At 39.6% G+C, this 26,793-nt stretch overlaps 2 protein-coding genes and 1 non-coding gene across 11 annotated transcripts in view; 2 read left to right on the top strand and 1 right to left on the bottom strand.

Moving 5' to 3' along the window:
• PKP4 (plakophilin 4) overlaps window positions 1-14,455 on the bottom strand; it is a 272,352-nt gene extending 257,897 nt beyond the window's left edge. For 7 of the 8 annotated variants that reach the window (XM_066346708.1, XM_066346713.1, XM_066346710.1 and 4 more), the window contains exon 1: window positions 14,333-14,455. The gene's annotated coding sequence lies outside the window, so the exon portion shown is untranslated. Of the gene's footprint in view, window positions 1-13,029; window positions 13,231-14,332 lie in introns of those variants that run through there. The other variant, XM_066346709.1, reaches the window with a different exon arrangement.
• TRNAF-GAA (transfer RNA phenylalanine (anticodon GAA)) lies at window positions 8,647-8,722 on the top strand. Its single transcript has one exon. It is a non-coding gene; the product is annotated as a tRNA-Phe (tRNA).
• Window positions 14,456-14,856: 401 nt separating the features above from the next.
• Window positions 14,857-26,793, top strand: part of CCDC148 (coiled-coil domain containing 148) — a 303,811-nt gene continuing 291,874 nt past the window's right edge. Inside the window, exon 1 of one of the 2 annotated variants that reach the window (XM_066345458.1) lies at window positions 14,857-15,042. The gene's annotated coding sequence lies outside the window, so the exon portion shown is untranslated. The remainder of the gene's footprint in view (window positions 15,043-26,793) is intronic. The other variant, XM_066345457.1, reaches the window with a different exon arrangement.

Below are 26,793 nucleotides of genomic sequence, written 5' to 3'. Positions count from 1 at the left end.
CCAGTCGGGGGTTGCGACCCACAGGTTGAGAACCGCTGATTTGGACCTTCAGAAGAAAACCATAGACTCTCCAGGTAGAGAAGCATACTAGTTACATTCAGAAGAGCCTTCAAGAAATATACAACTTGTTGGAAAGATCATACTCCTGCAAATTAAAGGGCTCTAAGGTTATATCACTCAAATATATATAGAGAACCAAAATATTGAAAGCAGTATTAAAGAAGAATGCTATTGTATAGCTGTTTTAGTATTGATCATGGCCGTCAACTGTTCTCTTAGCTATGATTTCAGAGACTACAAATGCTAAATCATTGATAAGAATATTAGAATAGAATACAGAACAAGATGGAAAGTAAAACTAATTAAATGAGCTGGTGGCATATTAAACTATAAAGAGAAATATATTTGACATTCAAGGTAGAAAATGAAATCAGATTATCAGTTATGTTAGGCCAGACATCATTTCAACGTTTTCCTCCAGCAGAAAATGTATACTATAGGAGATGACGTCAGAGTAATGGCGGGGTAGGAAGCGATACCGATAAATCTCCCCCAAAACTCAACAAGATCTTCAACCAGAAACAGAAAAACCTATACTTGGAGCTTCCAGATGCTTCGCAATACACCCAAAGGGCCACGACAATCAAAACAGCATGGTATTGGCAGAAAAATAGACACTCAGACCAATGGAACAGAATAGAAAGTCCAGAAATAAAACCACATATATATAGTCAAATAATTTTTGATAAAGGGGCCAACAACACACAATGGAGAAAAGAAAGCCTCTTCAATAAATGGTGCTGGGAAAACTGGAAAGCCACATGCAAAAGAATGAAACTGGACTACAGTCTCTCCCCCTGTACAAAAATTAACTCAAAATGGATCAAAGATCTAAACATAAGACCTGAAACAATTAAGTACATAGAAGAAGACATAGGTACTCAACTCAGGGACCTGGGTTTTAAAGAGCATTTTATGAATTTGACTCCAATGGCAAGAGAAGTGAAGGCAAAAATTAATGAATGGGACTACATCAGACTAAGAAGTTTTTGCTCAGCAAGAGAAACTGATAACAAAATAAACAGAAAGCCAACTAAATGGGAAATTATTTTTTCAAACGACAGCTCAGATAAGGGCCTAATATCCAAAATATACAAAGAACTCATAAAACTCAACAACAAACAAACAAACAATCCAATAAAAAATGGGAAGAGGATATGAATAGACACTTCTCCCAGGAAGAAATACAAATGGCCAACAGATATATGAAAAGATGCTCATCTTCTTTAGCTATTAGAGAAATGCAAATCAAAACGGCAATGAGATACCACCTCACACCTGTTCGATTAGCTGTTATTAGCAAGTCAGGTAACAGCAAATGTTGGAGAGGCTGTGGAGAAAAAGGAACCCTCATACACTGTTGGTGGGAATGTAAAGTAGTACAACCATTATGGAAGAAAGTATGGTGGTTCCTCAAAAAACTGCAAATAGAACTACCTTATGACCCAGCAATCCCTCTACTGGGTATATATCCCAAAAACTCAGAAACATTGATACGTAAAGACACATGCAGTCCCATGTTTATTGCAGCATTGTTCACAGTGGCCAGGACATGGAAACAACCAAAAAGCCCATCAATAGATGACTGGATAAAGAAGATGTGGCACATATACACTATGGAATACTACTCAGCCATAAGAAATGATGACATCGGAACATTTACAGCAAAATGGTGGGATCTTGATAACATGATACGAAGCGAAATAAGTAAATCAGAAAAAAACAGGAACTGTATTATTCCATACGTAGGTAGGACATAATAGTGAAACTAAGAGACATTTATAAGAGTGTGGTGGTTACGGGGGGGAGGGGGGAATGGGAGAGGGATAGGGGGTGGGGAGGGGCACAAAGAAAACAAGATAGAAGGTGACAGAGGACAATCTGACTTTGGGTGGTGGGTATGCAACATAATTGAATGACAAGATAACCTGGACTTGTTATCTTTGAATATATGTATCCTGATTTATTGATGTCACCCCATTAAAAAAATAAAATTATATAAAAAAAAAATGTATACTATAATCATGCAAAAAGCAGGAAGAAAATTAGGGAGGAAATGAGAGAATAGTGCTGTGTTGAAAATGCCTTCAATTCTAGGAAAGAAAAAGGAACCCTTGTCTTTAAAAGTATCAGATGTGCTTGTTGTCTTCCACCTGACAACTGGATCGATTCCAATTACATATAAGGATACTGTCTTCATGTTACATCCCCGCTGTGCCTTTTACCATGGCACACAATAAACTTCTTTTTGTCAAAAATATTACCTACAATTGTTTACCTCATACATCAGTAAGATTCTGAAAGAGCCAACATTAACAATTACATTTTAAAATACAGAATTGTTATTGGAAATTAAAGACATCTTATGTCTAAAACAAAACAAATAACAGGGCCCTGGCTGGGTATCTCACTGGGTTAGAGCATCATCCCAACACACCAAAGTTGCAGGTTTGATCCTCAATCAGGGCACATACGAGAATCAACCAATGAATGTATAAGTGGAACAACAAATTAATGTTTCTTTCTCTCTCCCTTCCTCTCTCTCTCTAAAAACAAGTTAAAAATATATACTACTTTAAAATAAAAAATAAAATGGTGGAGTTTTGCTTAAAAAAAAGGTAAACTTAGGAGGTAATATTTGCAAAACACTCCATAACAGAAGATCAAAGACTTAATAAACAAATTTTGTAACTTACTGAAACGATAAACCTAACTTTTAAATTACTAAGTTCTTATTTAATTGTGTATAATTATAGAAAGAAAACTTTAAAAAATTATAATTTAAGCCCGCAATTGCATTGAGGCATTCCCCCCCCAAGAGAAACATAAACTTATGATAACCCAAAAACTTGTACACAGATATTTATAGCAGCTCTATTTGTAAGTTGAAAATTATTATAATTTTTTTTTTTTTTTACTTTTTTACAGGAACAGAGAGAGAGTCAGAGAGAGGGATAGATACGGACAGACAGGAATGGAGAGAGATGAGAAGCATCAATCATCAGTTTTTCGTTGCACCACCTTAGTTGTTCATTGACTGCTTTCTCATGTGTGCCTTGACCATGGGCCTTCAGCAGACCCAGTAACCCCTTGCTCGAGCCAGCGACCTTGGGTCCAAGCTGGTGAGCTTTGCTCAAACCAGATGAGCCCACGCTCAAGCTGGTGACCTCAGGGTCTTGAACCTGGGTCCTCCGCATCCCAGTCCGACACTCTATCCACTGTGCCACCGCCTGGTCAGGCAAAAATTATTATAAATTGAAAATAAACTATGCAGATGTCCTTCAACAAGCAGAATAGTTAAGCAAACTGTGGGACATCCTATTATGGAATACTACGCAGCAATAAAACAGAAGAGAATATTGGTACATGTAACAACCTTGATAAATTGGTAGGACTTAATGCTGAATGAACAAGAAAAACCTTTGAAGTTACATTTTGCATGATTCCATTTATATAACAATCTGAATATAACAAAAGTTTGGAAACAAAGGACAATTAGTGGTTGCTAGGGATTACAGAGGAGTTGAAGATGGAAGAAGAGTGAAGGAGTGGCTACAAAAGGGCAACACAAGCCTGTACCCCTGTAGTGAAAGAAACCTTCTGTATCTCGACAGTATCAGTGTCAATACCCTGGTTGTGATACTGTCCGACAGTTCTGCAAGATGTCACCATTGAGGGAAACTGGGTAAGGGCTACACAGGATCTCTGTATTATTTCTTAAAACTGCATGTGAATTCATCATCACTTCATGATTAAAAGTTTAGTTTTTCAAAATTATAATTTATGCAATTTTTATCGTAGAATTTTTATGATTTTATCAAATCATAATTTATGCAAATTTTATCATAGGGACTAAAATTTTAAAGAGTATTTCTAACCACACAGTTAAAATCAAAGAAAGATTTGCTACACTCACTAGGTCAAACAAGCTATGAAATTTCCTATTTTATTACTTTTAATGTTTATGTAACTTTATAGTACTAATTACTTTACTCATGTCTTTTTAGTAACATTTTTCCTTTGAAAAACTTCCTGTGCTTAAAATTACATCTACCTTTCACCTCAACTCATGAGCTAAGTACACAAAAGGTATTACTAGTTCACAAAAAGCAAAGGACACTGAAAGTTTGCTTCCTGTCACACCGCCAGTCTGACCAAGCAAGGTGGTCTTGGTGCTTGATAGCAGCATATGAATAGTTTGAGAAAGAGAACTATGTCAACTTTTCTAACCATAATTACAATCCAAGCAATTATGGTTAAAATGAATATGAATCAATCCATTTAAAAGATGATAATTAACATTTTAGTAAGGAATTTGATATAATAAATTATTTACCTAACAAATTGTATTACAAAGGTAAAGGTAATTGTTTTTGACATGTTTTCCATTAAAACATGCATGATAAATAGTTTTGAGGATCTAGGAACAAATGGTTTACAAAAGGAAAGAGGGCCAGTGTTAGGCAGAGAGAAATTTATCCAAGAGAAGTAAAGGTATGCCAAGATTACTGTTCAAAACTCCACTCATTCATTTATGGTATCTATATAGAAAGACGATAGGCTGAGATATCATGCTCAAAGACAAAGCCCCTGTAATCATGCTGGCTCAGGGAAGTAGGCTGTGGGAACATGGAACCAATATCCTCCCATTACATTTTAGGATGGTGAATTTATACATTATGTTGCTTCTATGGAGATTGTATTCAGAGTTCCAGACAAATGACTCACACAAAAATATTTCAGAAGGTTGACACCTGTCAATATAATGTCCACAATTTCAGACTGACATATTTTTCAGCCGCTGACAGTCTGAAGTACACTTTTTTTTTTTTTTTTTCTTTTTTCTTTTTTCTGAAGCTGGAAACAGGGAGAGACAGTCAGACAGACTCCCGCATGCGCCCGACCGGGATCCACCCGGCACGCCCACCAGGGGCGGTGCTCTGCCCATCCTGGGCGTGGCCATATTGCGACCAGAGCCACACTAGCGCCTGAGGCAGAGGCCACAGAGCCATGCCCAGCGCCCGGGCCATCTTTGCTCCAATGGAGCCTCGGCTGCGGGAGGGGAAGAGAGAGACAGAGAGGAAAGCGCGGCGGAGGGGTGGAGAAGCAAATGGGCGCTTCTCCTATGTGCCCTGGCCGGGAATCGAACCCGGGTCCTCCGCACGCTAGGCCGATGCTCTACCGCTGAGCCAACCGGCCAGGGCTGAAGTACACTTTTAACAGCTGCGTTGTTTATCATGTCTCAAAATAATAGCAATTCTTGAGAAAGTCCAATTGGGTTTTGTGATTCTTTTTTCAGTGCTTTTTAAAAAATGACATTGTTGCTTATTTAGTCATTGACAAATTGACAATAAGTGGAAAATTCCCACCAGTGCATCAATCCGAGATTCAAGGTAACATTCAATGAGATCATTCATTCTAGCAGATGTCACAAGAGATTTTCAAAACATTCTTCCATTTATTTGTAACAACAGAATATTTGCAATGATAGATAATGTGTGGATTTACAAAAGCACAAAAATTGCATAAAGAATAAAGAAAAGCAAAAAACATGATAAACCAAAATACTGCTGTATGAAAATGAAAAAAAAAATGACTTCCTTAAATGCCATGTCTTGAGGTATAAATTATGATTATTCATAAATAATGCATTTTCTTCATAATCAATTATTTTACATAACCTATGTGGTAAAGTGTTTTTTAAAAAAGCTAAAATAATCACGTACATGATTAAAACCTTTTCTGAAACCACAATCTTATCGCTGATAAGGAGTATTTTTTCAAATGCAGGCTTTTTTTTAAAGAAAGCCACTGAGAGTTAATGCAGCTGTCTATCTAGATTTTGGTAATGTACCAAGTAACATGCACCTAAACTGTATGTTTAGCTAAAACCTAGCTAATACAAAATCATTTACAGCTCATCCCTAACACCTACAGAACAACTTTACATACACACACACACACACACACACACACACACACACACACACACACAAAGATTTCTAGGACAATTATTTTCCAGTTCACATGTCCTATCTTTCTTAACTAGATTGAAAAATTAATCAGATTCCTAAAAGGTAGAAACTGTCAATACTGAATCCAACACAGACTGCAGAAAATTTTTGTCCATGAGGTCTTGCACAATCTGACACAGAGCAAGGGACATTAATGAATGTTGGCTGAAGTCAAATGAATGACACATCTTTTAAATTAAGAGGTATCCAAAACAGAACACAATGACTCCAGATAATAGGTGAAGCATTACTTGTATTCAGTCCTCTAGCTTGGACCCCTGGTGATACTCAGGAAGATTACTTCTAACAAGATCAGTCTTTGTTTCCCATTCAACCCTGAGTACAGGTGTCAGAAAACATGATGCACTTCACTGCAAAGTGGTTATTATGGGTTTCCATTTTACAGGAGTGTTTACAATTCTCACGAAGGTGTGAAAACCAAACGGCCTATTCAAGTGTTTACTTTGATCATGACACTAAGAATTCATTTAATATTGCATACATTAGTTGTATAATTGATGCTCCTTTTTGAAAATAATATATTTATTGCATTAGAAAAGGGAAACAGCAATCTCAACATTTTAAAACTACTCTTAACGCATATATATGTAAATTCTACAGGGAATATCCCTCCCTCCCTTTTGTAGGGGAAAGTAAAATCTAGGAGAAATTCTCTTCATGGGATTTTTAAATTGCTTTTTATTTTTAAAAAATAAAAGAACCACAAATCCAAGAGCACTAATCCAAGTAAAGTATTATCCTGTTGAAATCCTCCACAATTTCTGAACACTGGTAGGATGTTTATACACAGAAAATTAGAGTTAAATGAAAAGTTATCTATATTCTATAATGAGATATGGATCAGATAATTTTTGTGAACATAAAGCTGATGGAAAAGTAACGTTTTCAGAGAAGCAACTGTCTTAGTTACTTAATTTCTTTAAGGACAATCAAAACAAAGCAAATGTTAAGTAGGTCTTTCTCATTTTAACAAGACTAGTCCCCTCAAACACCACCTAAATTCCCCTTCTATTTCTATCCAACTTTTGGAAAATGTAGTCAAAATCAAGGGCTAAGCCTCAAATATGCAAAGCAGAATGGCTGTTAACAAACGAATCTAGGAGAGTAGCCACTGACTCAGCCAGTATGAAGTCAGTTTGTCTGATTACAACACATATTTTTAGGAGCTTAGCATTTCAGGTATACACAATTTTAATTTCCCCCTTATCCTGGAGGGTAAATTGTAATCAGTTCTTGAGAAGACAGTACATTCTTGCTCAGGAAAAAAAAAAAGTAACCAAATGAGAATGCTTGATATTCTAAGTGTGGTGAAATAATAAGTACCCAAAAGACTTTAAGGAGAATCTAGTCTAACTCCTTCATTTTATAGATGAGAAAACTAGAGCTCAGGAGTTAAATTACTTGCACAAGAGATATACAGCAAGCCTCATAATATCTATTCAACCACTGTCTGTGGGTTTATTTCAAATACCTCCCAAATTTTTCTTCTAGTGTTTCTTGCTTTGGTAGTTTCCTGCCAATTTCAGGTGTCCTTAATTTTGGATAGAAAAGGCAGCTGAAAGAGTTAATTTACAGCCTGACTAGGTGGTGAGCAGTGGATAGAGCACTGGCCTGAGATGCTGAGGACCCAGGTTCAAAACTCCGAGGCTGCTGGCTTCAGTGCATGATCACCAGCTTGAGTGCAGAATCAGAGAGGGATCATAGACAAGACCCCCTAGCTTAGCTGGAGCCATAGCCACACCCCATACCCATCAAGACACATATGAGAAAGCAATAAACTAAGGTGTCCCAACTATGAGTTGATGTTTCTCATCTCTCTCCCTTCCAGTCTGCCTGTCCTTGTCTTTTCTCTCAAAAAAAAAAGTTAATTTATAAGTTGCATTTTAGTCCATAAATGAATTTCAGACACCACTTACCCACTGTCTTAAAAGTCTATTGGTGCCTGACCATCAGTGGCACAATGGATAGAGCGTCGGACTGGGACCCAGGTTTGAAACCCCAAGGTTGCTGGCTTGAGGGTAGGATCATAAACATGACACCATGATCTCTGGCTTGAGCAAGGGGTCACTCGCTCTGCTGCAGCACCCTCCCTCCCCAGCAAAGCACATATGAGAAAGCAATCACTGAACAACTAAGGAGCCGCAACAAAGAACCGATGCTTCTCATCTCTCCCTTCCTGTCTGTCCCTCTCTCTGTCAAAAAAAGAAAAAAAAAAGTCTATTGGTAAATAGATTGTGGGTATCTATGAAAAACTGTATTCCAAGTTCTAGGCTAGGCCCCCACAGTCTGCATATTACCCTGATAGCCCTCTTTCAACTACACATTTAACTTACCTTTCATGTATAATATGATTTTATGACCAAAAATCCACATCCACTCTAAATGCAACCTGGAATATTAGATAACAACTACTGTATTTTATGTAAATGCACCTGATAACGGGCTTTCTCTCTCCCTCTAAGCAGACAGATGCCTTCGTGGTGGTGGCTGTGTGTGCACATGTGAGGAGGTGGGGAGTGTCAGGCAAGAAGGGGATCCAGATTAGAGAAAAGCCCTGGCCGGTTGGCTCAGTGGTAGAGCGTCGGCCTGAAATGTGGAAGTTCTGGGTTCGATTCCCAGCCAGGGCACACAGGAGAAGCGCCCATCTGCTTCTCCACCCCTCCTCCTCCCCTTGCTTTCTCTCTTCCCCTCCTGCAGCCAAGGCTCCACTGGAGCAAAGTTGGCCAGGGCACTGAGGATGGCTCCATGGCCTCTGCCTCAGGCATTAGAATGGCTCTGGTTGCAATGGAGCAATGGCCCCAGATGGGCAGAGCATCGCCCCCTAGTGAGCACGCGGGTGGATCCCAGTTGGTCCCATGCAGGAGTCTGCCTCTCTGCCTCCCCATTTCTCACTTCAGGGGAAAAAAACCCAAAAAAACCCAGATTAGGGAAAATCAGATTAAACACCCTTATAATTTGCAAACCACTAAACTTATATTTAATACAGATGATAAATATAGAAGTCAAACATGCCTTGGCTATTAAAAAATGAGCATTACTGGGTCCCCTAGTCCCCTACCCTCCCTACCCCTAATTTGTAAATAATGGACTTTTTAAAGGCTATATAATATCTGCCTAAAGAAACTGGCATCTACCCAATCTGCAGGCATTACTCAGTTCAGGAAAAATGCCTCACAATGACATGACTTAAAATAATTCAGATACTTCCATACTTTAATTTAGTATATATTTTATAGTGTTAAAAATTTATAATCCAAATTCTAATGACATTTTATCATTTTCTTTAAATCATTATGAGCCATAATAAACTATAAAATAAGACTATGAGCAATAAAATGATCATCAATGTGGCTGACATTTATTGCTGTATCAAATAAAAATAAATCTAAATAATAAAAATTAAAAAATTAAAAACTTAAACCAATGACAAATGATGTGTCTGCAGTTTTCCAAGCTTAATTGAAGCGTACCATCACGTAATATCCCCAATTTGGTAATGGTAACATAACACTGGAAAGATTAACATAATTCCACTTAATTATTAAAGTAGCAATGTGAGCAACCTTTGAATGCCATACATCTCAACTGAACCCAGCAAGCACATGAATTATGGCTTAATCAATTAAGTCTTTGTGACTGAGAGCATGATGCCTGTTATTTTTTACTGTTGGGCATCAAACTGACCTGCCTGACTGCTATCATCACTTACTTGTAGTATATGAAGCCTTACATTTCAGGTACGCTTAATGTCTCTCTCTTTCTCTCCAAGTATTTGCAGTCAGTTTGGATGACAAAATAGTTACTTAATTTTCCAAACATATCCAATCCACTGATGTTATGTTTCAGATTCTTCTGTAGTGCAGAAAAGGCACTACACAAAAGCATTTAACACACTGAAGTAATTATCTTCTACACTGAAGCTGTGAAAGCAACTCCCAAAGTGACAGACCATTCCACGGATGTTTATGCCCTACACAGTGGTCGGCAAACTTATTAGTCAACAGAGCCAAATATCAACAGTACAACGATTGAAATTTCTTTTGAGAGCCAAATTTTTTAAACTTAAACTATATAGGTAGGTACATTCCTTATCCAGGTAGCGCCCACACGTGGTACTTTGTGGAAGAGCCACACTCAAGTGTCCAAAGAGCCGCATGTGGCTCATGAGCCGCAGTTTGCCAAACAGGACCCTAGAATAACTTCTACTGTATCTTCCAGTGAAGTATGAAGGTATAATGTCCATTTTAGACTTAAGCAACTTAGAGATTTACCTCTTGATTGAAAAAAAACCCACATTAAATTATAGGGCATTCTCGGCCCTGGCCAGTTGGCTCAGCAGTAGAGCGTCGGCCTGGCGTGCAGGGGACCCGGGTTCAATTCCCGGCCAGGGCACATAGCAGAAGCGCCCATTTGCTTCTCCACCCCACGCCCTTCCTCTCTGTCTTTCTCTTCCCCTCCCGCAGCCGAGGCTCCATTGGAGCAAAGATGACCCGGGCACCGGGGATGGCTCCTTGGCCTCTGCCCCAGGCGCTAGAGTGGCTCCGGTTGGTTGCGGCAGAGTGACCCTGGGGGGGGGGGCAGAGCATCGCCCCTGGTGGGTGTGCCGGGTAGATCCCAGTTGGGCGCATGCGGGAGTCTGTCTGACTGTCTCTCCCCGTTTCCAGCTTCAGAAAAATAAAAAAATAAATAAATAAATTATAGGGCATTCTCAAAATATCTTAATATTTCAAAGCAATGTGAGGGATTAGACTTACGAAGTGACTGGCATCATCCAGGGTATGAAAATTCTCTATCTAAATCAATCCCTGGTAAACAGCAAGGAAATCATTCAGTTTTAAAATTGGCAATAACTGGATTTTAAAAAATGATGTGGATTTAGAGTTTTTAATTAAATTTTCTTTTCCAATTTATAGAGCTCAAAAAATAAAGAAAATTGCATTTGTGACTTAATATAGGCCTCATGCAAATATTCAATGTCTTACAATTGCTAAAGTTTTTATTAAACTGATTTTGGTAGTAAATTCTTTAAGTTCAAATTATGACGTTAGAACTAGTCACAGAATTAGAATTGATTTATGCAGCTTGTAAATGCAGCAATAAAGTTGTTGTTTGCTTTTTTTTCCTGGATAAATGCTAGCTGCTCCCACTTTTTACCTACCTTCTCTTTTGCTTTCCATCACTACCTTGCTGCCCTATCTCCCTCCAAAAATAGTATAGATAAGAATTAAGATAACTGGATCCATTTAAAATCTTCAATATAACATATAAAACATGAAATGCCACACCTTTCCCCTACATAATAGTAGAATAGAGTGGGGAAGTAATGTACTCAAATACAATTTATGTTGTTTTCAACTGTGAACAATCACCTGTTTTAAAACTTCCTCTCTTTAAATATTTGTAACAAAGAGAATATATTGCTGAGAGCCTCCTTTACTTGAATAGGTAAAACCACTTTGCAGTCAATCCTGTATATACAGTATCTATATATACTCAAAGAAGTTATTTCAATCTCCAACATAGGAAACTAAATGTGCTTTTACTTTCTTACCTTCATTATCAAATCCAATAAGCTCATGTTAAACTCTGCTATAATATATTGTTACACGTAATAAGTTTCCTTTTGGCATCTACAAACATCTCCCAATATCCTGCATACTGTTGCTAATTATAATTAGAGTTAAACTTCTAAATTAGAAGGTCCACTTATTACGGATATACCTAAAACAAAATGTAGCAGCCAAAAGATACAACATTTCCCATTGTAAAGTTTTTGTGTGTTTTTTTTTCCCCTTTTATTTCTCCTTTCCATTGGGTCCTTAACTAAAAAGTACTCATACTTTTCAATGTCCTTGATCCAAGCAAAGCAGGTGCTAGAAGGCAGCTGGGCGATCAACTTATATTCCTGAACAGGATACAAAATAACCAACTGTGGAGAGGCTTATAGCAAACTCAACCTCCAAATCAAACTGTCACACAAACAGTATGCTTTTCAACATCCAAAACCACTTAGTTTGAACACCAGTTGTTCTCATTTTTATGTTGCCATTTTCCATAACTGCTTCACTAGCACCAAAAATGAAGATACTTCTACAGCAACACACTGCATTTAAAAAGAGAAGCAGTCTGCTACCTTCCCTTTAAAAGAATATAAGCCCTTTTCTAGAAAAGCATCCTGTTGAAAATGTGCTCTTCTGCATTAAGGAAAAAGATTTTTTAGCCAAAAGGAATATATTGATTATTAATTTTACACATAAATAATTACCATTCTTTAAAAGTTGGAGGGGTGTGTTTATTAATTTTCAAGTTCAGTAACAACAAAAAGGAGAGAAAGAACTGAGACCTCAACTAATAAATTACATCTTTAAATATACATGATTATGTTATCCCCATGTTACTTTCAATGGTAACTGACACGCCCCGAATTTAACTGTACCAGACAGTTCTATCTGTCCCATCGCTTACCAAACACTGCTTCTCTGTTTCTATTCATTATGTACTATAAGAGGTCTAAACACAGCCCACTAATGACAAGAAAAAAATTTCAATTCTTATGACAGCAAAAGTGATGCATTCAAGATCTCTTTTGCAATACATCCCTGTCCATGAGCATTAACAGACATTTTTTGTTAGAGCTGCAAGCTCATTACTCTAAGAACCTTCGGCACCCTCTCCTGCAGGTTTTCAGAAAACCCCTAGGAAAAAAACAGGCACAATTCAAACCTTGCAAACCAAACTTGCCAAGAACCTTGTGCAATGATCAATAACCTTGGTTACACTGCGATCGCCCCCAAACTCAGGTCCTGGAGACCAATGCAGCAAAAGCCCAGATGAAAGGCTAGCTGAAGCCCAACAAAACTGCCGCGCTTCCCCTCCACCGCCCTCTCTGCCGCAAGGAGAAGCGAGGGGAGGAGAGGAGTCGAGCGAGCCTCACCAGCTCCGAAGATGCTCCGGTGACCTCTGGCGAGGCGGCGGGGTGCTGGGCCGGGAAGGCGCTAGTGCAGCCGCGGCGGGCCCTGTGGACTATGCCCCTGGTGCATTCCTCGCATTCCTGCACAATCTGTCGCCAGCCTCCGAGCCCACGGCGCGCGTCCTCCCCCTCCCGGACAGACACCTGCCTATGCTGCGCCCCGAGCGGCTCCGGCCGCCGCGGCGCATCCACTACCCGCGCTCGCTTTCTGTCGCACTCAGTCAACAAGCAGCCAAATCCCGACCCGCCGCTCACCCCTAGCTTCCCCGGGTAGGGAACAGGGTGGGAGAGGGCTGGCCGGGCAGCCCCAGAGCCGGGGAGGGACCACCGAGCCGCCGGGGGGGTGCCGCAGCTCCGCTTCAACTCCTGGCGCGGAGAGGAGGGAGCGGCGGCGCAGGAGGACGGCCGGGGAAGCTCGCGGCTGGGAACGCGGGAGGGTGGAGCGTGAACGGACGCCGCCGGGAGAGAGGGGCGCACTGGACAGAGCGCGGCGGGCAGGACCGGGGGCGCCGGGGGCAGACGCGAGACCGCTCAGCGGCACCAACGTGGGAGAGACGGGAGGGGGGCCCGGAGGCAAGACCTGGGGCGGGAGGGACGGACAGACAGACGGCCCCGAGAGCCGGGGAGGGACAGACAGACGGCCCCGAGAGCCGGGGAGGGACAGACAGCGGCCCCGAGAGCCGGGGAGGGACAGACAGACGGCCCCGAGAGCCGGGGAGGGACAGACAGCGGCCCCGAGAGCCGGGGAGGGACAGACAGACGGCCCCGAGAGCCGGGGAGGGACAGACAGCGGCCCCGAGAGCCGGGGAGGGACAGACAGCGGCCCCGAGAGCCGGGGAAGGCGGGCGCCCCGGGGCGTGGAGGGCGCGGGGCGGCGTGTCCGCGGCAGGAGCCCGGAAGCCCTCGGGCAGACGTGCAGGAGGGCTCGGCGGGCGCTCAAGTTTGGGGCTGGGGGCTCCGGACCCGAAAAGACCAACTCGGGTCAGGGTCGCGCGCGGCGTGCAGGCGAGACCCGGGGACGGGAACCGCCGAGAAAAGCAAATGGAGGGTGAAACTTGTGCGCCTGCCGGCGGGAGGGGAGCGGGCAGGCGAGTGCGGGCAGGAGCACGAGGCGGGGCAGGAACGCCGCGGCGGCCGCGAGGCGGCGGGGCTGGAGTAACGGGAGGGAGGCGCCCGCACCCCTCGCAGGCGGTCCCGGCTGGGGGGCGAGGGCCACGGTTCCCGCAGGCAGGAGTCTCCGCGCCCTCCCGCGAGCCCGCACACTTACTTTCTAGGTTAAGCCGTGGTCGTCGTCGCTCCGGGGATGAGGGACATCGGCGCCGAAGGGTCGCCGCTGCGGCACCCGAAAAATTAAAAAAGTGCCGCGGCCAAGCGGCTGCCCGCCCCTCCCTCCCCCACCCACCCCCTCCCCCGAAGCGGCTCTCCCACCACCCCCGGCGGCGGTGGCCAACTTGCCCCTCTACCCCGTGCCCATGGTGCCGCCTCTGCGGCCGGCAACCACACAGACTCAGCCCCGGAGCCCCCTCTACTGCCCGGAGGTCGCCGCCGCCGCCGCCGCCGCCCGCCCAGCCACCAGCCCGCCTGCTCAGCCAGCCCGGACTCCCGGGAACGTCAGCACGCCGCCGTCTCCGACCTGCTCTCCGCCATCCCTATTGGTCGGGTAAAAAAGGCTGACCCTCCCTATTGGCCCAGTCCTCATATTGAACTGGCCAATGGGAACTGCTGTTTCAGGTTGCCATAGAGACCGATGCCATTAAGAGCAAGAGAGCCTGGAGAAGGTGGGGAGTGAGGGTGAAGGTGTCTCTAGATTTGGGCGCGGGGGGCAGTAGGGGAAAAGAAGTTATCGGGATTCCCGGAAGATGGCTCTGAAACCTGGTCAAGCCTTTGCTTGACCGTCTGTCTTCTACAGCTGTGACAGGTAGGGTTTGTCCCCTGGCGTCAAAGGGAGGAACAGCTGAGCCTAGCGAATCCTTAAAGGTAGGAGTGGGCGTTTTTCACCTTTCGCGTCTGCAGAGCCACTGAGGCTATGCCTTTGACCTTTTTGACTTACGTGCAGATTTTGCTTCTCCAGGTGATTTTTGCAGCCCATCCCTTAAATCACTGCTCCCTGATGTCACTGCAGCTCCTGAATTCTACTTATTCTTCCCAATCACTCGCCCTTCCCTGGGGCGGATTTTGGCTCAAATTTGGGGGGTCTTCAAACTTATAGACCTACTAACGGATACTAAAAAAGGATTTCCTTTGGATAATATTTTGGTAAGGAAACAGGCTGACATATTGTATAATGGATGTCATCAGCTCAACACTTAAAATAATGTATTTATTCCCTGCTCCCCAAAGCAAACCTCTAATCTCTCTGTTGAAAGATATTTATTAAACACCCATCTGTGTGTGTTCATTCTGTACTATGAGTTTGACAGGTGTTTGCTCTTTCCTTTAAGAGGCTGTAAAGTGGGGAAAGACAGGGATTAGAGTCAACCCATGCTACTTAATGATTTCACAAGAGAGCAAAGGAAATAGATTATAGTTGATGGATTTTGTTTTTTGTTGTTGTTTTTTTTCATTATATCTCTAAATTTGATAAATAACACTAAGACATGGAATCAGTACACACAAAAATCAGGTGCTTTAATAAACTTTTATTTAAAGTTACTTTGTGTTAGTTTGTCAATACCAATTGTTTTTTTGTAGATAACTTTCATATTTTGATACTATTAAAGTGGGACTTAATGAGTATATTAGGGTTTCAAGCATTATTGCTTTATTATATAGCAACTAATATTCTTAGGTTTCTTCTTATAGTGAATCTGCCATTTTTGTCCTAATTAAGGAGGCTAAGTTTGTGCTACTGCTCCTCAAGTTGGAGGGACCATATTATGAGAAAAAGCTAATTAGACCTTGGAAATTATAAATGTTTTGTTGATTAATGAGTGTGCAAGCTACATTTGTCTAACTACTGCCTTGAGTCTTAAGATAGATAATATACGCCTGACCAGGCGGTGGCGCAGTGGATAGAGCGTTGTACTGGGATGCGGAAGACCCAGGTTCGAGACCCCGAGGTCACCAGCTTGAGCGCAGGCTCATCTGGTTTGAGCAAAAAGCCCACCAGCATGAACCCAAGGTCGCTGGCTCCAGCAAGGGGTTACTCAGTCTACTGAAGGCCCGCGGTCAAGGCACATATGAGAAAGCAATCAATGAAAAACTAATGATTGATGCTTCTCATCTCTCTCCGTTCCTGTCTGTCTGTCCCTGTCTATCCTTCTCTGACTCACTCTCTGTCTCTGTAAAAAAATAAAAAATAAAAATAAAAAAAAGAGAAATTAAAAAAAAAGATAGATAATATGCTTTTTTTATCTTACTGTATTTGAAGATTATATACATAAATAAGAATTATTAATGTGGTACATTAACTGGAAAGATATTTATTACAATTTGTTGTAAAATTTGAAGTTGGTTGACAGTCCTATGCAGGGTTGGACTCCAAAACCAAACAACTCAACATGTGACTGGTCCCCCTAAATATTTCCAGAATTGGGAAGGAATTACCAAGGGCCATGGTGTGCTGTCTCATGCTTTGCCATCATGGAAATTAGAACATCTTTATTTTGATTTCTGGCTTCTTTAGTATTTGTTTATATAAAATAGAAAAAGTAAAATGCAAATTTTTATAAAGAAGACTCACTTTTAATGTACTAACAAGATACCAATATTTGGTTTTTTAAAAATTTAATAATACTGGATGAAAGAAAGATGTGTCTAATGGAAAGAAAAAAGTGGTATTTCTTTTTTTCTTGCCTTAGGCTAGCATGGAAAGAAGAAAACTAGAACCAATTGATTTTTTTTAATCCAATAATCATTTCTTTTCATGTTTTTCTCTGGTCGTATGTTTGAAGACTGTTTTGATATTATGAATTTCATATTTTTAATTGAAAATGTCACTAAAATCCGCTTTGAGTAATGTCCTCTAAAATGTTTTCATCAACACTATTTTTTTTTCATAATTGTTATATTCATTTAAAAGGTTTCTTCTGATTTTGCTCCTAGACTACTGAGCATTGCTGGATAAGGTTAAGAAATTTTGTTCCACTAAAAGTTTATGCTCTCTAGCCTTGGCTGGGTCTTCAATAATTCACTAAATTCTTTTTTTTTTTTTAATATTTTATTTATTGATTTTTTAGAGAGAGAGGAGTGAGAGAGAGAGAGAGAGAAGGGGGAGGAGCAGGAAGCTTCGACTCCCATATGTGCCTTGACCTGGCAAGCCCAAGGTTTTGAACCGGCGACCTCAGTGTTCCAGGTCGACACTTTATCCCACTGCGCCACCACAGGTCAGGCCAATAATTCACTAACTTCTTTTTCTCTTCAGTAGGGTGATTACCCAGGATGCTTATCCAGGGCACTGCTCCCAAATCTGACCTATTTCTGCTGTGCTTGAGCTGCCACTGTGCTTGGTGTTCTCTCAGTTCTACAGATGATTTTGCTTCATCCTTGGTTGAAGCTCCCACCATGACCCTCCTCAATGTAACTCTTCTGAACCTTAGTCTCAAATTTTACACTTCATCACTTCCTTCAGACCTGGCTGAAAAAGGGTGTCCACCCACCCCTTTTCTACCTCATACTCCAACTGTGCTTCTAAAAATGGCCATCCTTACTCCTCCACAATTTTACTCCGCTGATCATAACTTCTAAGTCACGTGTTACATCCTTTCCCCTAATATTTTTCCCTTATGCCTTAAATATCTGACCTTTTGTAAAAACATCTCCCTTCTGTCTTACCTCCATCTCCATTTATTGGAATTTTCTTCCACCTAAAAACAGTCTGAAGGAAATTTCTCAAGGCTTCTATTTTTTCACCCCAATGTCTGGTGTTAGAATACAAACCCAAATGACTGTGAAGATGGTGCACTTTCTCCTCAAAATCCTAACTCATTTTGCCAATAAAGCTCTCTCCACAAAAGTGCCTTTCTCTTACAAATTTTAATGCCTAAATTCCAGATTTCCCTTGAAAGGTGGAAACCATTGTCTCCCACCCTTAGGGTCCATAGAAATGCAAATCACCTCCTCAGGAAGGGTATGCTTTTACCTGCTGGCTGCAACACCTGGGTAGGGCTAACTACTGGGAAGCAGGAGTAGGTATAAGGGCCTAGGGCGAGTTAGAAAGGTTAAAAGAAATAAGGGTCTTTGCTCTCGCTGACTGGGGCCTAGAGCAAGTTAGAAATGTTAGAAAAAAAGGAAGAAGTTTGGTGAGCTCTACCTGCAAGAACAAATGTAAACAGCAGAAATCTGAGGGACCTTTTCTATTACCATCCCAGAAAGAAGTCAACCTGAAACTTTCATGATTATGAAAACATTGTAGCTTTCCAATGCTGATTTTCATATTAAGCAGAGGCATCAAGGAAAAGAGAGCAGCACAAGCCTCATCTCTTCTCACTCTAGGGTGTCTCCAGAGAAGCTGGGGTGGCAGCGAAGATAACTTCAAAAAGTACACTAAGAACTGATAGTGGATTTTTGGGGTTTTTTTGTTTTTTTTTTACAAAGGAATGTTAAAATAGGCAGGTTGCAAATGAAGGAAAGAAAACAGTGACTAAACTGGTTCTGATAAGGGAAGCTTAATAATATTAGTTATGCCCAGGATTTCAGAATTGACTGTGCCCACCTCTGACTTGTTCTTTCATTATGTAAATCCTCCCATGTACTTAGAGGCCCAGCCCAAAAGTAAAGACTTTTCTGAAAATTTCCTGACTTTACCCCACTCTAGAGGGGATGATTTCTGCCTTACTAGACTATTGTGGAATACTTGTTTGTTTGTGAGCCTTCTCCCTAGAGGATAGGATACGTACCATGGTCATGTATACCCTTCACCATGCTTTAAAGTACTGAAGTGCGTCCCACACTAAGAAAAGCTAACATTCATTAATCCTCTTTTTAGTCCTTGGAAGAATTTGACTTCCAACAATAAAAAATTGGAATCAGTAATATTGGGAGGTAATTAGAAAAAGATGGGACTAGAGGATCAATGTGGAAAAGTGAGGTAATGTGTGGCCGAGCAGAGTAGAGGTTTTTGCCATATGGCTTCCTTAGAAAGAAGGGGCTGCAGATCTTATCTGGGTGGGGGGGGGCACTATTCTGGACCCTTGCGTGAGGGAAGGGACCAGTGTGATAAGGACTGGTTGCATATATTTTGGCATGAAGTTTTATATTCAGAGCTAAGGCTATAAAATTCTGTGAATGGGGGAAAGCAGTTGAAACAGCTTTTTCAAGCAGGTTATATAAGGGTTACCTACATTTTTTCCATTTGAAACATTCAGGTTACTCTGTATTTTGGAACACAGTAGAATCGTGAAAATTTAACAACTTCATAAAATCAGAAAGGATTCAAACGTCTGGTAAATGTAACAGACATGTTTCCAAGTACCTCTATCTACAGCCCATGAAGTAGGCAGCCCTGCATGTCTCATAATCCTGCATCTGGCCATGGTATCAGCCCCAGTGGAGACTTGATTCAAATGTAGCCAATTCATTGGCTGACCACTGGCCCATAACCTGTAACAGTGCCAATCAGATTTTTTTTCCCCTGGGAATTTGGAATTGAGAGAACAAGTGAGCCAAAGAGAGCAACTGCCTTGGTCCTGAAGTTTTCTGGGTTATTATCCTCTCCATGAAGCCAGAATACACTTCATTTTTTATTATTCCATAAGATTTCTGTTTCTTATACTCACCCATAAGCCACTCTTTTCCTGGTTTGCCTTTAGTGAGTATCTTTTCCTTATAATCAAAAGCCTTCACTAAAATATTATGTAAATGTTTTACAAGAAAACAAAACATAGCCCTGGCCGGTTGGCTCAGTGGTAGAGCATCGGCCTGGCGTGCTGAAGTCCCGGCCGGGGCACACAGGAGAGGCGCCCGTCTGCTTCTCCACCCCTCCCCCTCTCCTTCCTCTCTGTCTCTCTCTTCCCCACCTGTAGCCGAGGCTCCATTGGAGCAAAGATGGCGCGGGCGCTGGGGATGGCTCTGTGGCCTCTGCCTCAGGCGCTGGAATGGCTCTGGTTGCAACAGAGTGACGCTCCAGAGGGGCAGAGCATCGCCCCCTAGTGGGCATGCCGGGTGGATCCCGGTCAGGCGCATGCGGGAGTCTCTCTGACTGCCTCCCCATTTCCAGCTTCGGAAAAATGAAAAGAAAAAAAAAAAAAAGAAAGAAAGAAAACAAAACATAAATTATGACGATCATATTGGACTATGAAGAGCTTCAGTCTAAAAATTTCTAACAAGCAAAGAATAGAAAGTAACTTATCTGTCTAGTTCCAAATATTGCAGACCTACATCGGGTAAAAGAGCTTTATTTAGCTCCACTCCACACCTCAAAACCTTACATTCTTCAACTCTCAGTGCTCCTGTGAAGTTGGGAGCAAGGAAGAGCTGTGAGAAGATGAAGCAATATGATTGCTTTGCCAGGGTAGAATTGTTTTGTGACACCATTGGTATGAGGAGAATACATTAGAATTTACATTTATTTTATACATTTATACTAATTTTTTAGGAACTAGAATAAAAAGTAAAATAGGAAAGTTTATTAGAGACATCAGTGATCAGTGGCCCCACAACTTGAGGGAAACAGGTTATGAAGCTTAAGTTCTAGCAATTAAAAAAAAAAAAAAAGACTCACAGTAGGAAAACCAGACTTTGTCCAAAATTGCTGTAATATTTTACTTAAAACATTCAGTTTTTAAGAAAAAATTGTGAGATGTGCAAAATAAATTTTAAAAAACCCCAGGAAAGTATAACTCAAATTTAGGAAAATGTGTAGCCGATAGACATGCTAAGTGGATTTAGTTGGGTTTAGATGACAGTTAATTCAGAAAGCTACTGTGTGCTCTGGCCAGAATACTAATTGGTTAGAGCATTGTCCGAAAGTGCAGAGGTTGCCAGTTCGATCCCGGGTCAAGGCGCATACAGGAATGGATTAATGTTCCTGTCTCTCTCTCTCTCCCACTCCCTTCTTCTCTGGTTAAAATCAATAAATAAAACATTAAACTAAAAAAGCTACTGTAAATATGTTGAAAAACTTGAAGGAAAAATGACACAACAAGTTGGGACTTTCAATAGAGAAACAAACTATGAAAAAGCACCAAAGGGAAATTCTAGACCAACAAAACCTATCCAATCTGAAAAACTGAAAGGAAAAAAAAAACATTGAAGAAAAATGAAGAGCCTCTGAAACTTGAGGGATAGCTCTGAGAACAAAAAGGACAGGAGGGTTGAAAGGGTATATAAAAATATTTGAAGAAGCCGTGGCCCAAAGGCTTACAAATTTTATAAAAATTTTTATCTACAGGTCCAGGAAATGCAGTAATTCTAAGAAGAATAAACATAATTAGGTACATCATAGACTGCTGAATGACTAAAGATGAAAAATTTTGAAGCAACAAGAGAATAACAACTCATCATTTACAAGGGAACAGTTGACTTATCAGAAACAAAAGAAATTAGAAGGCAGCAAAGGGCATATTCAAAGTGCTAAAAAAAACCTCTCAGTCAAGAGTTGTTGTTTTTTCTTTCAGATTTTATTTATTGATTTTAGAGGAGAGAAAGAAAGGAGTGGGAAAAGGGAAGCAACAGCTCACAGCAGTTGCTTCTTATATGTGCCTTGACTGGGCAAGTCCAGGGCCTGAACCAGTGACCTCAGCATTCCAGGTTGAAGCTTTATATCTAGCAAAACTGTCTGTCAAAAATGAAGGTAACAGCCTGATTGGTGGTGGCTCAATGGATAGAACCTCCACTCAGAATGGTGAGGTCACTGGTTCCAAGCATGGGCTATCTGTCTTGAGTGAGGGAACATCAACATAATCGCAGTGGTCGCCTTCTTGAGCCCAAGGTCGCTGGCTTGAGCAAGAGATGTCTGGCTCGACTTGAGCCTGAGGTCTCCAATCCGATCCCGTCAAGGCACATACAAGACTCAGTCGACTCACAACTAAAGTGAACCAACTACAAGCTAATGTTTCTCACTCTCTCAAAAAAAAAATAATAATAATTAAAAAAATAATGCAGGTGGCAGTTCTTATAAATGGGTCTATGTTGAAAGTTTGCTAATTACTGTACAGGATCCATACAGCTGTCAGCTTTGAGTGAAGCCCAAAGCAAAAGAAAGCTGACAGACACATGCAGAGCAGCTAGCAAGGCAAAAGCCTCCATTTGTGAAGCAACTCTGGTCCCTATGCCAACCCTGGAACATCTAATGTGGTGTGTAGATGGTGTTATGTTGAGTTGTGCACTTGAAACCTATATAGTTTGAAAACCATATAATTAGAAAATAATTTTTTAAAATATATTAGATTGAAGTTCTTCTCCCAAAATCAATTCTTGGAAAATATTCCCTCATTATTTTCTTAACCCCAAAGCTCTCTGTCTGCTTCATAAAGGTGGCAATAAGCTGAATAGAGCTGTAGTAGAAAGAAAATAAAACACATGCAGGTGCCCTCCCCTCATCCTGTCTTCCAATCATGCTACCTGAACCTTCCCATCCCTGGGGCCTGTTTTCTTTATACACAAGGTCAGTTGTCACCACGAAGCTTCCACACAGCTGGTTTCAGCTGCTGTGCATCTCTGGGGTTGGACTGGGGGAACAAGTCAGCAGCATGGCTAGTATATCACTTGGTCAGGAACCAGAAGTCAAGAACTGCTATATTTTTCTGTAGCTTAATAGATTTTTTAAATAAAAGAAAAAAAATGTTGAAAATAGATGCAAAAAGCAATGAATATGATTCAACATATATATATATATTCATGATAAAAATGCTCAAAAAATTAGCAACAGAAGAAAATTTCTTCAATGTGACAAAGTACATCTATAAAAAAATCTACATCTAGCATCACATCTGTGGTAAAAGGCCGAATGCTTTCTAAGACTGAAAATAAAATGATGTCCATCCTCATCTCTTTTAACATTGTACTGGAGGTTTTAGCCATGTAATAAGGAAAAAAAATAAAAGTATATAGATTGGGGAAAAAGTTAAAGCTACCTTTATTCACAGATGACATGATCCTATACATAGAAAATCCCAAAGAATTAAAAAAAAAAAAGAAAGAAAGAAAACCAGCCTGACCTGTGGTGGTGCAGTGGATAAAACATCCTTCTGGAATGCTGAGGTCACTGGTTCAAAACCCTGGCCTTGCCTGGTCTAGGCACATTCGAGAAACAACTATTAGTTGCTGCTTCCCATTCCCCCTTCCCTAAAATCAATAAGTAAAATCTTTTTTAAAAACCCAAAAAATAGTAATATACTACAAGTAAAAAATTATTTTAGCAAAGTCACAAGATACAAAATGAATACACAAAATCACTTTTATTTTTATACATGAGGAACTAGCAATTTGAAAACAAATTTTAGGAAAAAATTTGATTCATAAAAACATGAAAGAATATGCCACTTACAAATAAATGTTAGAAAAGAAGTATAAGACCTCTAATCTATAGATTCATGTGATTCTTATCAACATCCCAGCAAACACATTTTGTAGAAATTGACCAGCCAGCCTTAAAATGTACATACATAATAAGATACAGAATATACAAAAAAAAATTTTAAAAAACCCAAAGTAAGAGTAATTACAATATTCAATTTCAAAACTTACTATAAGGTTAAAATAATGTAGTATTGGCATAATTATAGCCATTTAGATCAATGAAATAAAATAGAAGGTATAAAAATAAGTTTTTACATTTATCTCAATTGAATATCAACAAAGATGCCAAGGTAATTCAGTGGGGGAAGGAGAGTCTTTTTAAGAAACGATGCTGAGATAATTAGACAACCATATGCAAAATAATAAACTTATACTTTTGCACCACACAGAAAAATTAACTCAATATATATTGTAGACATGAGAACTAGTTATAAGACTTCTGGAAGAAAACAGTACAAATCTCTATGACTTTGCTTTAAGCAAAGATTTCTTAGATATTATACCACATTGTAAAATTGATAAGTGAGACAAAAAATAAAAGTTTTGTTTTCAGAAGACAGAAAATGAGAAGACAAGCTATAAACTAGAAAAGAGTATTTGCTAATTATAATTGGTAAAGGACTTACCTGGAATATGTAAAGAACTTCTAAGAAGGAAAGCAACTCAAAAATGTGTAAAATATTTGAATAGATATTTTACCAAAAAGTTATACAAATTATTAATAAACCCATGAAAAGATGCTTAACTGATTAATCCTTATGGAGATTCATGTTAAAACCACAATACAATACTACTACGCAACAACTAGAAGGTGTAAGCAAATGATTGGTAATAGCAAGTAATGACGAGAATGTGGGATGATAACTAGAAGTCTAATAAATTGCTGATTGGTCTATCTACTTTGAAAAACTGACTCTTTCTAAATATATAAATATAAACTTACCATATGACCCAGCGATTCTACTTTTAGAAATTTACTAACAAATAAAAGTCTATGTCCACACAAAGACTTTTATATAAATAATAGCAGTATTATTTTATAATAGAATAGAAAGCTAGAAATAATTCAAATGTTCAACTAATGGTTAAAGTATGGCACAGTGTAATAATATTCAACAATAAAAATAATGAACTACCCACACATGCTACAACATGCTAAGAGGAAAAAAGCCAGCCACAAAAGACCATACTTTGCATAATACCATTTAAATGACACTTCCAATGAGAGACAAATATAGATACAGAAGGCAGATCAGTGATTACCTTGGGCTGGGATGGGAATGTAGAATGCAATGGTTATGACAGACATTTGGTGTGTGATGGTTGCACCATTCATTTTTATAAATTTTTAAAAAAAATTTTTTTAATTTATTCATTTTTTTTTTTTTTAGAGAGGAGAGGGAGAGAAAGAGAGGAGAGACAGAGAGAGAGAAAGGGGGAGGAGCTGGAAGCATCAACTCCCATGTGTGCCTTGACCAGGCAAGCCCAGGGTTTTGAACCGGCAACCTCAGCATTTCCAGGTCAATGCTTTATCCACTGCGCCACCACAGGTCAGGCTATTTTTATAAATTTTATAAATTTACTTATTTATTAAAATAATTGCATTGTACTCTTAACAAAGGATGTATTTTTATACAATGTAAATTTAGCCTGACCTGTGGTGGCCCAGTGGTTAGAGTGTGGCCCTGGAACGCTGAGGTCACCAGTTTGAAGCCCCATACCTGCCCAGTCAAAGCACATACAAGAAACAACTACTATGAATTGATGCTTCCTGCTCCTCCCCCCTTCTCTCTCTCTCTATCCTCTCTTTAAAATCAATAAATAAAATCTTTAAAAAAAGAAGGTAAGTTAAATCTTCATAAAGCTATTACTTAAAAAATTATAAAATAAGTACACCTAAAAACCCCATATATGAACACTCAGTAAATTTGTGTGGTTTTTTAAAATTTGGAGACAACTTTCTAACATGATTAAAAATCTTCTAAATGGCATTTCAGTGGATTTAGACCCCATTTGTTAAACATTAAAGAACAAAAACTTTGTAAGGAAAACTTAGCAAGGAAGTTAGAAATTTACTAGAGAAAATGACTAAACTACATCCTTAGAGTAATTAGTGAATGGAATGAAATTTGAGTATTCTAATTGAGTGCACAAAGCCAATTTTGTACTACTTCCATGTCTTTTTTGCATTATCTATATTAGCTAATATAGCCCTTCTAATCAATTATGGGAATATTCTGACTCAGGGTTTGATTTCTTCTATGAGCAGTTATTAAAACCAAGTGTTCAAGGTAATCAACATTTTCTATCACTTATCTCTCACTAAAATTTATTTAAATAATCAATTCTTTATATGTCAATAATATATATCTTTTTTGTAGTTATGGGTTTTTGTGTATTTATGTTTTATAATTTATATAATGTTAATACAGTATAACACTTAAAGAATTTATAATAAATGATTTTAGAAGTATGTGCTCAAAGATGTTTAGTAGTACACATATGTGGTTGAGAATATTTGGAGACCTCAGTGTTACTATATTATTTAATTAAATATACATTCTTTTTTGTTTGTTTGTTTGTTTCTTTAAAGTTTTCTCTTTTGTCTAACCCAGGTGGTAAGATGAAGTCTTAGGAAGGCTACATTCTAATCTTTTTTTTTCTCTTTTCTTTGTCTGGAAGATCACTTAGATCATTTACCTCCAATAAGTCATATTTGAATCTCTAACATCATCACAGATGCTAATCATTTTCATGATCCACTCTGAGAGAACTCAGTGAAATATTGAATGGTTCTGAGAAGAGATTCTTTGCACATTCAAATGATGTGACAGTGAAACCTAAATAATAAATATACAATACAAAGAAGGCCAAGGAAATTGCTTTAAAGTGAAGAATTTGAGAAAAGAAAAAAATTCTACCCACACAGAATTAATGTGTATTTTATGGTCAGTCGAAGATCTCATTTTAATCCTAAACTTCAATGGTTTACTGTTAGGCCTTGGAGAAGTCACGTATTTTTCTACTTCCTCTCATCTATGAAAAATGAGGCTTTATATACTCCTTCATTTTTACAAACATTAATTATTAACTTTTAAACTAAAAATAATATAAAATGTCTAAACTTCTGAACTCATAGTATAAGTATGCTACTGTATCTACATATATCTGACCATAAACAAAGGGTTCTTTTGGATCTAAGAATTTATCTCAGGAAAAGACTCATCATTTCTACTTTATATCAACTTTTTCTCTGATTACTTCCTTCTA

The sequence above is a fragment of the Saccopteryx leptura genome, chromosome 7, assembly GCF_036850995.1.
Source record: "Saccopteryx leptura isolate mSacLep1 chromosome 7, mSacLep1_pri_phased_curated, whole genome shotgun sequence".
NCBI lineage: Eukaryota > Metazoa > Chordata > Mammalia > Chiroptera > Emballonuridae > Saccopteryx > Saccopteryx leptura.
Note: the sequence above shows the minus strand (reverse complement) of the source record. Positions and strands in the feature narration are given on the sequence as shown.